This window comes from Dromaius novaehollandiae, chromosome 1 (genome assembly GCF_036370855.1).
Source record: "Dromaius novaehollandiae isolate bDroNov1 chromosome 1, bDroNov1.hap1, whole genome shotgun sequence".
Lineage (NCBI taxonomy): Eukaryota > Metazoa > Chordata > Aves > Casuariiformes > Dromaiidae > Dromaius > Dromaius novaehollandiae.
Genome location: NC_088098.1, coordinates 168,956,438 through 168,971,963, shown reverse-complemented (window position 1 = coordinate 168,971,963; position 15,526 = coordinate 168,956,438). Strand labels below are relative to the sequence as shown.

Sequence of the window (15,526 nt, the reverse complement as noted above, 5' to 3'; positions counted from 1 at the left end):
CTCCAATAACGAAAAGTTCACTGGGTGTAGCAGTGTAATTCTTCATGATCATCTCAGGTCATAAGCCTGCTGAAGCATAATGCTTTTATAACTCTTATTATCCAGGATCTCATAGCTAGTGGTCAGCAGTTTGTTGTTGTTCATTTATTTTTAGTTTAACAGTATTTGGCATGTTGCTGAGCTTCTGTGCCTGTGAACTCCACAGATGGTTCTTAGATAAAAAAAAAAAAAAACTCACAAATTTCAAGCAATCCTCATGTCTGTCATATTATAGGAGGAACAAGTAGGGAGCATGGTCAGTTTTCATAGCACTACGATTACAATCAATTTATAATCATCTTTTTTTCCCCTATGTTTATTAATAATATTTTTACAATGCTTTTCCTCAGGCACATTCTGCTGTTCTTAATAATTAAAACTTCATGAATTTAAATGAAGTTGTATGGATTTACATCAATTTCTCCATGTGTTTAAAATGTGCTAAGCAGTAGTCTCAATAAAATATATATATATGCACAGAGTATTCATCCCTCCCACACATGTTCGTGCATCTCTCTGTGTGTATACATAACTTTAAAAATTAAATATGTCCTAACAGCAATCAGAAAATGATCACATATGTGAAACCACATTCCACCCAAGTAATGCTAATTTGGCATACTAATTTGGAATACTTGAAAGTAATGGCAGGCCCCTCAAAATCGAGGAACACCTTAAAGGCAGTGCTAGCTGTGGGAAACATATTTTCTTTTTAATTTTTAGGATGAAATGAAACATTCTTTCAAGCTTTTTTCTGCTGCAGTAAAAGCCAGAAACTTAATTTTTTTCAACAAAAGCAGGATTTCTCGTTATTTCCTTTTGGGTAAGGAGGCGTTAAGAAAAAAAATACACGTGATGAGTAGAGTTCATGTAATACTACAGCTTCTTCTGCCTGCAAAGAAGAGAGAACAAATATTGTGGCATGCTTGGATCCAACTTCAGGCATAAAACAGAGATTAATATCAGAATAAAATTCACTTGCAAGTAATCTATCCATTCTTTAAATAAGAAGCTTTCACTCACATGTTTTTGAATGATCCACGTTATGAATTTCTCAGAGTCCAAGATAACAAAAAACATTGTTGGTGTGGAGATGATTCTGTAGTCTTATGCACATTAGAAAGTGCAATTCAGAGCATAGGTTTGTATGTCAAAGTAACTACTGCTACACTATTCCTCAAGTTGCATACTTTTCATGACTAAGAATATCTCATTTTTTCATAGAAACTCATATATATATATATTTAATTTTGATCATTCAGTGCTGTGAACTTGCACACTAAATGCTTAGAACACAATTGCTAAATTGGATTAAATTAAGCATGTCTTTAGAACACCTTCACTGTTCTTTACTGGGCAAACAAAATTGTTCTTAGTGTATTATAAATTATTTGTTTTGCCAAGCCAAGATATACATCTGATCTGTTGTAGTAGGATCTTTCTTGTTCATGACTCAGCAGACTTTGGAACAGCTTGGTGCACGGCTTTCTTCCTAGTTACCTCCTTGTGCCACTTCAAATTGGGTGCTTCTTGCAGAACATCTTCAGCTTAAATTTATGGTTTTTTTCCACAGTATGTCATAAAACCATACAGCATGTGGTAAGTTTTGTACACTTTGGCCAGATTCATCTTGCCTCACCTAAAAAACTTTAAGATCTTTTAGTCTCAGTGGGGCAAGAGAAATTTCTTGAAGGCAATTTCAACACACCAAAGATCTGGAAACAAGGACAATCCCCATCCTCCACCCACCACCCTGCCCCAGCAAATAACCACACAATTTAATTTCCCAAAAGATGATGATGTGGTATATGAAAAGCTATTCCTTTTATGGGCTCTTTAAAGTCTTAAATGAATTAACAGCTGGGAAATATTTCAGTTATGTCTGCTTCTGTGCCTCCACATACAGGGGGAATCCTATGTTCATTTTATAAATACCTGAGACATATTACTATTGGGATGCTTATTTGCAAATGTTTTCATCTGCATGTGATTACTTTCTGCTTCTATTTTTCAATAAAATAATAAAACCTTTTTCTGCACAAATACAGCAAAAACATTTAACGGAAAGGCTAGATATCCATGCAAGAAGCCATATAGTATGGAATATTTATATTTTGAATCATTAAGTGTTATGAAACAGTTTCTCACTGGGTTTGGAAAGGTAAAAAGAGCCTCTACAAAGCTTGTTATGGAGAAGCCCTGATGTCTTCAATGAATATTTAACTGAAAACATTTGAAGTGTTCAGGGCTAGAAGAAATATTTTGAGAATTAAAAGACTTCTTTGGATGATACTAGAGTTTGGAGAATCATCTGAGGCAGGAGTTCAACTCTATCTTGTGGAACTGAAGGCATGTCTTAATATATGAAATGGATGAAATAAATAAAAATAAGAAAAACTTTATAAATGTTCTGAGAATTCCCACTACAAGAACAACGGTAATCAGACTGCATAAGCACACAAATTATCAGATTACACATTCATATGCTGAATATCCAGCCAAAATAGCCTACAAAGCACTGAGCAAGTGAAATATTGATAGTAGCTAATATTTAATTTAGCTAAGTCTGTAAAAAAGGTGTTGCTTCTTCCTTCAGTAAAATGATAGAGAAATATAGAAAATCAAAACTGTGAAAGGAAAGTAATATCCTGCAACAAGTTCATGTAATTTCTAACCTTCAAACCCTTACCTTGTAGGCCAAGAGCAATCAAAAAATAGCTCTTGAGGAAGACAACCACAGAACAACTCCAGAGAAAGCATAGTCTTTCCCACTTAACTCTTCGGCAACACGTTTTGAGATAATATTTGCAAAATCATGGCCAATAAATAAGATTTCACACTTTTTTCCTCCTTGTCATTTATTGGAATATGGTGCTATTGTAAATTTTATACTGAATGTATCTACAAATAAGAACTACTTTTTAAACTGTTCATTCATTGACAGCAAACATCAGTTAATCTTGCTGAGATGAAAAAAAATAGGAGTGAATTTGAATGAAAGAATTATTCAGTAATATCCTGGTTTAGATTGTTTCTTTTAAGCGAATCACAGTGCTTTACTTTCACAGGACTTTTGGCTACTTTCATGTTTTTAAAATTATCCATGATAAACAAGATGTTTAACAACTCCAATTGTAAACTGAGTTATCAATTATATACCACTGTTTTGGGACAATAATACAGAAGTTCCTGCATAAACAAGAGCAAGCTATGAGATAACAGTAATAAACCTTCCACAGGCACTCAGAAAAGACAGAAAGTGGAACAGCAAATTTATTATTTACCCTTTTTAAGGAGAAGATCTACATGTGCTCTACATAGAATGATTATAGGGAGCATTCCATCTAATTTTTGATGCATTAAACTAGTGCACCAGCTGCACTGAATGCACTAACCTACTTGCCTAAGTTAGGGCTCAAGGCTTCTGCTGTAATCAGAGGAGATGAAAAGTTTTGATAGGCTAGAGTACCTTGGAGTTATCTATCAAGGGGTGCTTGCAGTGACAAGGCTTAGAATCAGATTTACTATTTATGTACTTAAATTCAGCTGAAAAGTAGTCAAACCTGTTTGCTTTATGTTTTTCATCATGAACCAATGTATGTAAAATATGAACATGTGCCAACTTGATTGAGAGCTTATACAAATCAAAATCTTGCCTTTAGAACACACTGTGTAATCAGGTTTTGTATTTGTACTAGTTTTTGATATTTGTTTTCACTATGAAAGCAAGTTGCATGAAATTCTGGAGTATCCACTGGTGTTATAACCAATAAAAGAATGGAAAGGAATACATAAGCCTTTCCTTTTACTTTTTATTGCTATTCGCTTTGGGACTTGCATATCACTATGGGTAGCATTTCCTTACAAGCAAATAAATGAATGAACAATACAAAATGGCTCCACTTATGGTCCATTCATTATCCTATTCTTACAATAGCTATGCAAATAATTCCCTTTAGATATTCATCTCCACAGATGAAGAATGTAAGATTTATATCCTAAAAAAATCCAGATACTCTTCCTCACTGCTTGACTTTACGGTTTCTATCTCACAATGTATTTTGAGTTCCCTTGACAGTGACTACAAACTACTGTATATGCAAGAGTCACTTTGCTATTTGAGCCTTGAACAAGCTATTGCTTTTCAAGATTGCTGCAGATCAATAAAATGGGAAGAGTAGATATACTAAAAATACCTCCCCTCCCCGAATTCTATTAGAGACACTCACTTACATAGACATATTCTTATAACATCAGTGCCCAATACTGTGTAAGAATACATTGTTCTGGTACATGTCCTGCCGACTCACTTACAGTAAAGTTTAGCCTGAGAAAAAGCTTTCTTTCTTTTGTAATTTTGGATTTTTTTTTAAGTAGGCAGTCTTTTCCAAAAACTGTTCTTCAAAGTTTTTATTGAATGCCTAAGAACATATGGATGCTTTTTAATGTGTTATTGATACAACCTGCATTCATTCGGAGGCAAGGTCAATCTTTTTTTTTTTTTTTTTTTTTTTTTTTTTTTTTTTTAAGAAACCAGTTTTGTCCCAGAGTTACGAACTGCTGTATGAATTTCTCTATTAGTCTACCTTTAGCTAGACACAGGGGAAGAGTTTTCTCCCAAATCCTTGTATTTAAGCTGGTTGCTGAGGTGTAATCATGTAAGATGATATCTGCACTCTGCCCTGGGGACTTGCAATATTCTAACTAGAAAGGAATCCAGTCATTTGCAAAAGGCATCACTTGTGCTTTGGATCAAACAATTATTCTGAACATTTTCTACTCTACTTCCCCTACAAATTAATCATTCTCTTTACAAGTGGAAATTGATACTACACCATGCAAAAGCTTCCCATAAACTCGTTAGAACATTTGATAGATTTTTTGCAAGTGCATAAAGATTAATGATAAAGGTGCCTGCCAAGGCAAGCAACTGCCAAGCTGAACTCTACTTTAAAATAAGTTTATTGTTATTTTAAGATTTAAAATACATAAACATATGCCTTTTTTATTCTCAACTAGTAAAATGATATAGGTCTGTTTCTTCTAAATCTCCTAGGAATTTTGATTCCTCACACAAAATGCTTCACAGAATTAACAGATAGGCCACATTGAAGTCTAACATTAATTACAGAGAAAAAAGTGTTCACATGTCTCTTGCTATGACTGCGCCAAACTTTTAATAGAAATAAAACAACTTACTTTTGGTAGACAAAAAAATGGAATTTTGATGAAGCAAGGCTGGGGGCACAACAATGAACCTTTCAAAAACCTTTCTTTAAGCTTTCACATTGGAATGCAAAATAATCTTCCCTGTTAATTTCCTATATAGCAAAAGATTCAGGGACTTATTAGTACTTAAGTACTTAAATAATAGTACTTAGTACTTATATAATAGACAAAAGCAAACTGAATAGCAAAGCTATTAAGGAATTCTATGAGCTGCAAACCCCAAGCAGGCAAAAGTGCCCAAGTCAGAGCTACAGGCAGTAGGTAAGCTACAAAGCAATTCAATTGCAGGCCAGGTCTCATGCTTTGTGGTTTCTTAATACAGCTAGCTAAATGTGAACAGCTTCCAGTTTAAATGCTCGTAAATCTGAGTTGTTACTTAAAACCACATGCTTTTCCTACATATTACAATAAGATCCTAAACAATTATTTTAGAATTTTGTATTTCACTGCAGAGACCAGATGCCTATAACTTAAGGCTAAATCCCTCACTGAATACAATCTTTCCGTGTTTCAATTTTTCATCTGTCAGACAGGGAATTATAACTGGAGGTGAGGTGAGGAGAGACACACACCTTTTGTCAAGCACATATTAACACAGTGGGACAAGAGGAATGTCAAACTTTGCTGAATTTTGATTCCACTGGCCTTTAATGTTACAATACAAGCAGTAAGTTACAACAGACAATGAATTCATGTCATTTTTTTTTCCTACATGAAAGGATGCCTTGATAAGCAGACTTTGTTTTCTATGTAACCACATAGAAGTCTGTTTCCATTTGACAAACTATCTATTTTAGCCATTTTCTGCAAAATCGGCCTCCTATGAGGATTTTAAGCTTTTGACACTTTTGTAACACAGATTTAAACAAAGAGTGCATGTGGAATCAGGATTAGAGAAGGAAAGAATGAATATAAAAGAGGTGGCCTTAGAACTACCTGAAAGCTTTGTGCAGTACAGATTGCTACTTTTGCTCAGAAAATCTCATCTAATTGAGTTAATTGGGGAGAGCTGTAACACTTTCCTATTCACAACGAATAAGAGTTCGGAAGAACATTTTATGGTACTTAAATGAAGAATACTCTGTATGTTATGGCAGATGGTTTAACTGGCAAACACTCTTTCTGCCATGTTTGTGAATGACCAAAAATGCAATGTCTATTGTTTTAAATTTGTAATGTCTGCCCCAGTCTCATAAGATAATACGAACAACTTCTGAGACAGACATGCTGGGAAAAAGCAGAATGCTACCTTTGTATCACTGTTCTCCTTTTTTCTCTCATCTCGCCTTCCAGAGGTCCTTCTGTGGACTCTGTTGTCTCCAGAGTAATGATTTCCATGTAAACAGAAGGACACAAAGATCATTCATCTTCTGTCACAGACCCTGATCTTTCATAACCTGATAGTTCTCTCAGCTTGCCTGAATTTTATCTCTTGTCCTATGAGACTATTTGAAGTATTTCCAAGGAGTAATGCTGCACACAGAACTGCTGAGGGAATGAATGCAGTTATCCCATGATTATTTTAACTCTGTCTATATTCCCAAGTTCTTCATTTATCCCCAGTCTGATTCCATTCTGGAGTACAGTACCCTTTGTACAGGAAAACTACAATGTTAGGCCTTAACATTTATGTGGCTACCAGTACAGTTCTGCATCTACTAGTCTAGTCTTTGGGATTTTCTGGGCAGAACATTTCCTATCCATAAGCCAGTTCTTCAGTACATAAACTTTTTAGACTATGTATAGGTCTCATATATTGCCTCTATTGCAATACTTCAGATCTGATTTTATTAACCAGGCTTGATGGCATTTGCTCAGGACATTTGGAAATAATACACATAGTCAGCATCTACTGTTGCATAGCTAGCATTCTTTTATGCTGATACTCTCACACTACTAGGAAAAAAGCTGTGGAGTCTGCAGTGTGATCTGGTTTATACATCAAAGATACGATTTTCAACATTAATAATAGCAAAGTGGATGATAACCAATCATCTAACTGTAGTAGTATTACATCAATATTCATAATGGTTTCAAGTGAGGTGCATGAATAGAAGAGCTAACTCAGGATTCCATGCTCAAAACCTCAGAGGCACAAATCTTTATACTATCAATATTGCTTTTACATGCTCCATATGCTTTCTATTGATTGCATAAGGGGTTTTCCATATTACTTACATGTATCAAAGAACAGTATTTAAATATATGTCCTAGTTTCCAGTACTGTAATGTCCTACTTTCTTAGTGAAGGTGATTTTTTCATGCATGGTCAGTTCAGTTCCTTGAATACATTAGCATGGAAAAATACATCTATGATTAGTTCTAAACCTTATGCTCTCTTTTCTAAATCACCCTTGTATAAAAAATAAAGAGAAATAAGTACATGACTAAACTACTGAACTTAAAAAAAAAGAAAAAATAGAGAGAGAGTTAAAGGAGAAGTAGGTTGAGTTTCATAAATGGGAACTGGATTCTACATACAAGAATGTTGCTACTCCTAAGTTTTCAGCATCTATTAAGTTAAAACAATTCACAGCCTTGAATTAGACAGAAAATCAGCTATAGATAGAAACATTGGATTAAAAGAACCAGCATGCTGACCAAGGAGACACATAACTTTGACAAGTGGAAAAGAAAGTGTATTTCAATAGTCCAAGGCTGGAGAACTCCCCTTTCTCCCCTTTAGGTAGCCCCTAGCAAAGAGGGAAATTTGAGTCCTGGTATCAGCCCCCTTGGCTATTTAGTCTATAACATTAATTTGAGTAGGACCTCCCTTTCCACAGACAGGACTACACAGATATACTATATAGTCAAGTCTATAGACTTTCCCATCCCATTGGCAAAGTAACAGGACCAAGGCAGTATTAAAAACATTACATCCTCATTCTTGTTCTAATCAACAGTGTGCTGATTAGAATACTTTAAGAGGTACAGATTTTCCAAAAGTAGAGGATCATAGTCTGGATGAAATTTAGTCTTTTAATAAGATGAAATTTGCATGTTACTTGCAAACAAGGGAGCAACCACTGTCTTCTCTTCCTGCTATGTAGTACCTTACATGTTCAGTGTGCACTGGCAGTATCCAGTAGATAGTTCCTTATATACATGTGAAAGAAATTAAATATAGCAGCAATATTCCTGGTTCATGAACTCCATAGAGCTTAAATATGAACTAAATACCAGGAAACTCAGTATTGTTATGATTAAGGGAGTTCTGCTTCTGTCCAGAAGCAAGACTACTGACTAGATCAGTTGACTAAGGTGTAGGAAGATGTGGAGTTTGTTCTTTGCTTTCTGAAATATTTTTGTTTGTTTATTTCATGTCTGGCAGAAGAAAACAGTTAAGTTAGAGGAACCAGCACCCAGGTATGCCATTTTTTTTACCATCTGCCCTTAACCACTAAGGATATAATGACATGAGAAATCAAGGGGAAGGGGGCAGAGACCGAGGCTTTAGCCTAGCACTTTGGGTTTGGCCTTAGCAAATTGAGGAGGGGAAGGAGGCAAGGCAGAAGGGTAGAGCTCCGGGGTAGTGGTTAGGCTTGGGGTAGGGGCCTCTCACAGGTGCTCTCTCAGTCCCAGTCCTTGCTGCAGCACCATTACCTGAAGGCTCCTTACCTCCCCAAAACATATCCTCTCTTGGTCACCATCTGGGAGCCCTTCGTGTCCTCACACACCTGCTTCCAGCTCCTACGTGCTCGGCTGAGGGAATACAGAGCACTTCCTCATCAGCACCCAAGTGCTCTCCCTCCAACCTGCCTCTGCCTCCACCCTCCCACAACCTCTCAGCCCCCCTGGGATGCCCCTGACCTACCCTTGAGGATCTCACAACACCCGCCTGATGCTCCTCATCAAGCAGCTTCCTGCAGCACAAGCCACCTCACAACCTACAGCCCAGCCTTCACACCTTCACCTGCAGATCCCTCTTGCCTATCTCTTCCCTCTCGTCTCATCTCCATGTGCTTTCACTCCAGCTCCCCACAGGCCCTGCCCTTCCTCTGCCTCCCAGGCCCCAAACCCCTTCCAGTTACGCATCACAAGATGGCTGGATGGTTAGGGGCTGTGAGGGAGGAGCTTTGGGCTTAAGTTCAGGCATGAGCACAGGGTTTGGGCTTTGCGCTTGGTGGGATCAGGGAAAGCTTTTGGGTGCTGGCTCCCAAATATTGGGACCATATCCCAATATCCCATTTGAATGCTACGCACCTGTGGGAGACCCCTATTCCAAGCCTAACCACTAACCTGAAGCTCTACCCTTCCACCTTGCCTCCTTCCCCTCCTCGATTCGCTAAGGCCAAGCCCAAAGCGCTATGCCAAAGCCTCAGTCTCTGTCCCCTTCCCCTAACTCTTTTACCCTGTGCCTGAATCTAATCCCTAGCCCTGATCCCTTGCCTTGAAGTGCTGGACTGGGCTCGAGCCCTCACCCCAACTCAAACCCAAACCCCTCTGCCAAAACTCTAGCCCATATCCAAAACCCGGATTCTCCAAACCCTGGGGAATCCACAGAACAGCAAAGAATTGAAAACACTTCAAGTTTTCAGCCTGGTGGAAGGGAAGGTGGTGGCAGTGCTTTGCACTGAACTCAGTGCTTCTTTGTATTATGTAGCTCTTCTCAGACTGGGACCCTGTATTTCACAGGTGCAAGGACCCGCAGTTAATGAATATTAATCCACACTACATCTTAGATAAGATATTTATTTTCGTTGTAAGATGGCAGCACCTCTGGGCATATGATGTAGCAAATCTCCAGACACCAAAGTATATACCCTGGAGAAAGCAGGTGGCCTCTTGGTTGTCCAAGCAGTTAACGTTTTTGTTTTTCATCACTCGCAGTTTTATGCACCTATGCAATAGTTTGAATCTCAGATCCTCATTCTGTTTTCTCAATTCTTAGTCTGTAAAATATAAAATAATAATCTATTCTGATCTCTCAGGAGTTTAGTGAAGATATATATATATATTTCTTTTCTTCCCAGTAGTTAACATGGCTGTGATAAGTCAACACCTCAGTAAATGTAAATTATGTTCAGTTTTGAATTTTGTGCAAGCCATGGAGACCTGAAATTCTTGGTAACTTATCAATATATTTGGCTGGCAGTAAGAAAAGATTCAGCAGAAATCTGATTTTTATTTATTTATTTTTAATTCCTGCTCATTGGTTTGTACATGCAGACAGACTTCAGATGTGAGGTATATAAGATTCTTTATCTGATATATTCCAGGTAAAAATACTTTAAATACTGAGATTTGGTTATAATTGGAAAGTTAGTTAAAACAAAAAGAACTTTGATTAAAATTCAGCTGACCTGGACCTTTTGTATACATTTTTCTCATAGAACACTTGTTTTTGCTGGGCCAATATTATGTATCTGGGGCTGAACATATTGGACAGTTCTGGGTTACAAATAAACAGAATTCTCAGTTCTATTCTCATTGCAAAACTGGTAATGACACATAAAACTGAGAGAGCCTACTTAGATTCACAGACTGCATGGTGAGTTTGCAAGGCTGATGCTTATTGATAAAACATTTTGTTCTTAAACTGAGAAAACATTAGGAATACAACATATAGAACTCTAAGATGACATTTTTAGCCACTTTCCAGGAATACAACAATTGAAACCTAGTTCCTTTGAAAATTTACTCTTCATTCTTAACTTTTGCAACCTCCAAGATTTTATTTCTTACAAAACATCCTGTCACAGCTACTGTTGTTTCCATAGGCATTATACACAGTTCTCTCCACACTCTTACCGGTGATAATTTGATTCTCTAAATCTATTCTGATTTCTGACTAAGCCTTATTTTACAGAGTGGTCTCTAATTATTTTGTTTTTATTTCATTTTCCTTCAAGTTATACAAGCTATTTGTCCTGTCTGTCATTCTTAGGTAGCACATTCATCTTGACTGAAAACATTTCAAACTGTTTGTCATTGAGGTCATATAATTAGTCACTTCTAGAAAGTAACTTTTTAGTCAGACCCTTTTGAAGAATAATTTCTAGCCTCCATGAGAGCTGATATTTCTCAATGGACATGCAGCGCAACGAGGACAGGGTTCCAATCAAACTAACAGGCTAAAATGATGAAATGATCCTTCCCTCTTTCTCGAAGCAAAGAGCACTATTGGCACCTAATGTCCCCCAGAAGGTCACAGTTTCTTGTGGAGTGTTCTCTCAGGATAAGGTAGCAACATTTTCCTCTTAAAAAAATAGAGAACAGTCTCTTAAATGTTGATATTCCTTAAGGAATTCTTTTATACAAAAGTCAGCCATGCTGATGTCCTGTCTGTTCAGTCTATACCAGTTTTCCTGGGCCTTATCAGACAATTTGCTGTACCTGCCAGAGAACCCTTTGCCTTTGCCAGCACTGGGGGAGCACAGGCACCCTCCTCGCTGGCCTGCAGAACCAGGCTTCCTCTCACTTCCTTTTTCTAATGCTGTCTTATATCCTTTGCAGAGCAGCTCGGTTTCAGCAAGAGGAACCATGAATGATTCCTCCCTCTCCTTTTTCTGCTCTACGGTCTAGCCTTGTCCACAGTGTGCCAATGAGGGCAAAACCTGGGAATTGGGGGCAGAGGGATGCAACACCCCAAGGCTCAGGAAGACTTTACATAAAGGGAGCTCTCCAGGTCACTAAGTGCTCAAATCAACTAATGTCATTCAGTGAAGAAAAAAAAAATCCTGCTTAATCCTAATCAAGTCAGATTTCAGACACTGTGTCGCCCAGTGGCTCAGCCATGCTTTGTGTGTTAACTCTTCTAAAACTCTTCTGAGGTACCCAATCTTCGCAGCCCACTTGCATTCATTCCCAGAACCAGATACTTAAGTTTTGGATGTAAATAGTGACAGTGCCTAAGACCTTCCAGTAAGTCTAAGCTCTAGTATTTCACCTGCAATGATTTAACCCAATTCCTACTTTAGATCACAAGGGAAAACAAGTCGTATTAAATTCCTGTTCATCTACTGCACAGCAGTCCATGTGGTTTATTGCCATTTAAAAAAGGTCTATGTCAGAAGTAGCTGATGATGCAGCACAGAATTTCTTTTCAAAAAATAGATTTAGGTGGAGAATTTAGTGATATATAATACTGAGCTAGAAAAAGTGTACTCACACATGTATTTAGTATGTGATTAGCTACTAGAAGCCACTGCATCATGCATATAGGATGTTGCTGAATTTTTGGAGACTGCGATTCCAGTTATTTACCTTAGCGACTGATGACTGATCTCCTGTGCCTAGAAAAGGTGATGCTAGCAATTGCCACCTGCATACCTTGGTTCTGCTGTACAGTGAATGCAAGCAAAAGGGCAAAGGTGGAAAACAGGCAATAAAAACTGTACTGGTGCTAGTTTCAGAGAGGCAGTTCTTATATGAAAATATTTTTTCATGGAAGCAAAAAAGAAAGTGTTAACAGAGTACGCCTACAGTGTTGAGGTTAAAGAGGGCACTTCCATGCCTGATCGACATGTGTGTTTTGCTGGAGGGAGGGGATTTTGCACATGAGAATCCATATTTGAGCAGTCAGGGTGAAAAAAAAAAAAAAGAAAAAAAAAAGAAAGCTAGTAATATAAAGATTTATATTTCTGAGCAATTTCATGTTGCCAGTTCTCTGTGCCCTGGATCAATTCCATCTTGCCTCCTGTCTCTGCTCCTGACCAGTGCTGCTGAGCTGTATTCTTATTAAGATCTATTAAGTCCTCAGCAGGTACAGATAAATATTTGTTTGCTAATGTTAATTTTAAGTATTGTTGTACCCTTTGTCATTGTACTTACCCTCTGATGGTCATTTCAGGTCCATTGCCTGAAGTGAAGGAACTCTCAGCTTGGAAATAATGGTATTAGTTTATAGAGCAGTGACTGAAATCAGTAAGGGAATGGAGCCAGCTGACAAATTGTCGGGGAACCCTGATGAGAGGGAGCCAGGACCCAGACAAGAGCTCTGGGTAGGGGGAGCCCCAGGGTGCTTGAAGAGGCTTAGTGCTGTGCATGTGCTGTACTATGAGAAGACAAAAAGGGAAAGATTTCTTTTTAATTTGGGTTTTCCTGGTAGTCCTTCTCCCCAAAAGAACGCATTCTGGAATATGGCATTGATGTATATATCCCTTTCTTTGAAAATATGTTCATGCAACAGTGCTAAGGATGTACATGGCTCTGTGAAACCTCATATATTAGTTTTAACAAAACTTGTTATCAATTTCTTTCACATGTAAGTGACATAAAAATGGTAAAAAAAAAACATAGTTTCTCTTCTTCTAAATTTATCCTTCCTATGTATGGCTTTTTTTAAATTTTTCTTTAAGTCTCTCGTGTCATAGATTCATATGACCATAATTGATTAAAATGTTTTGTCCATGTGTTGGAATAAAAGTTGCTGTTAACAGCTGTATGGGGAATGGTGCTCCCTGTGAAGTGTGGATAGCTAATGCTGCAACATCAGTGTAAAAAAATGTTGCTGAGTCATGCAAAACAGAGAAATAATTACTGTAGACAAACTGGTATTTTAAAACTATTTTTAATGGCAATTATCAGATAATATCAAGCAAGACTTTGTTTATAGCAAACCAAAAAAAAATTGCTTTTGAAATTTTGGATTGTCACTGCACTAGTTTTAGGACAGGAATCAAAGCATACCCAGAATAATGATCAGTGTTTGGAAATCACAACCCAACAGCTGAAGAACAATAAAGCTTGTGAATTAGATGAGCAGACTGAAGAAATGTGATTTAAATTTGCATGTATTTTTGCCTGTACCATGATGAGTAAGGGGGATTCATGATATGGTATAAAAAAATGCTAATTGAACTTGTGGTAGAACTATTTGCTAGATTAAAGCAAATGCCTTTTAAAAAATAATTTTTAAAGTAATGAATTTGAACAGTATTGTTTTAGAGTGACACTGACTTTGAACATTAAACTGTGCATTTTGTGCACAATATCCATGCTTGGCATTATGTTTCTCTTTATGCCTTTCTTATGCTAAATGATATAGGTAATATGACTGGATTCTCAGCTGGTATAAATCAGCAGAGACTCTTAGGCCCATAGATCTTTTTTAATGTCTAGCGAGAACAGAGAAGGAGAATCTTTTTGTCAAAGATCAATTATTTCTTTATCATATGTAGTACTGTAAGTCTATTAATGACACTTCCTATGGGAGATGAATTAAGTTTAATGGGGATTGGTGCCAGGATGCCTTATCAGTTCATGCCTATTCAGCCAACTTTTTCCACTTGACTCTCCCTCAATCACTCTTAAAAATTCTTGCTTCTAAGCACTCAAATCTTGCGGTATTTCTGAATTGTTATGTACTCTTGCACTTCAATTATCATAATTGTCCTTTAGCTAAATTATACATACTTGGTTTATTGTAATCTTTCCTGTAATTTTAAAACAACTTTTCCATCTCTACAATTTTCTAGCTCTTCCCAAACCTTTTCTGAATTAGCCTTCAGATATTATAGTTTTCTGATTAGGCGGTAACAAAAATCTAGTATTCCAAATATGATCACACTAGAGATTTGCAGAGAAGGACTATTTCTGTCCAATATTATAATAAACTTCTGCTGTGGATACAGCCAACATTTCTTTGTCCTTTGCTGTCATATATATACCTCTAATATTTTATCTCTCTTTCTGTGTAAAAGACATCCTAAGAGGCTCTATCACTGACAGAGTGTGGCTGCAGGAAAGAAATAGCACTCTCATCACAGAAGGGCTTTGAACTGGCCACAGACACTTTGATATCACTCTACTAAACAAGTGAGGAGATGAAGGGTAAAACATAGAATAATAGTCTACTTATACACTATGAATCTCTTTTTTTAAAAAAAAAATATATTATTTTCAGTAATATTTCAAAGTGATACAGCTGTTTCACATAATGTATTGGAAACAGTATGGATGCTGCGAGTACTCTTTGTACCTTATACTTACAATTATTATAGTAGAATTGTTGTGTGGCTAATATAGCATAAACATGCAACATCTGCAACTTTTCTATTTTGCATTATACTTCGACTACTGCTGCCCTTTCCACTCCATTGCTTTTTCCTAGAAATTGGCATGACAGAGTCACACACCAGAGATCATCAACTGTGGCATTTGTCCCACACTTCATTTTTCTACCTTCTGTACTTCCTCTTATTCCATAGGCAGTAAATAGTTTAAACCAAGACAGCCTTGGAAGCGAAGCATTCTGCCAATGCCCTGTGCAGGGCTGGAAAGTTCCTGACATTTTTTAGTTATGACCTTGTCATAA

General features: G+C 37.1%; 1 long non-coding RNA gene across 2 annotated transcripts in view; it reads left to right on the top strand.

Moving 5' to 3' along the window:
• Positions 1–15,526, top strand: part of LOC112989017 (uncharacterized) — a 41,413-nt gene that overhangs the window by 14,293 nt on the left and 11,594 nt on the right. The window contains exon 4 of one of the 2 annotated variants that reach the window (XR_003260693.2): positions 2,736–3,933. The exons of the other annotated variant lie outside the window; for it this stretch is intronic. This is a non-coding gene — a long non-coding RNA (uncharacterized LOC112989017). Of the gene's footprint in view, positions 1–2,735; positions 3,934–15,526 lie in introns of those variants that run through there. 2 annotated transcript variants of the gene reach the window in all.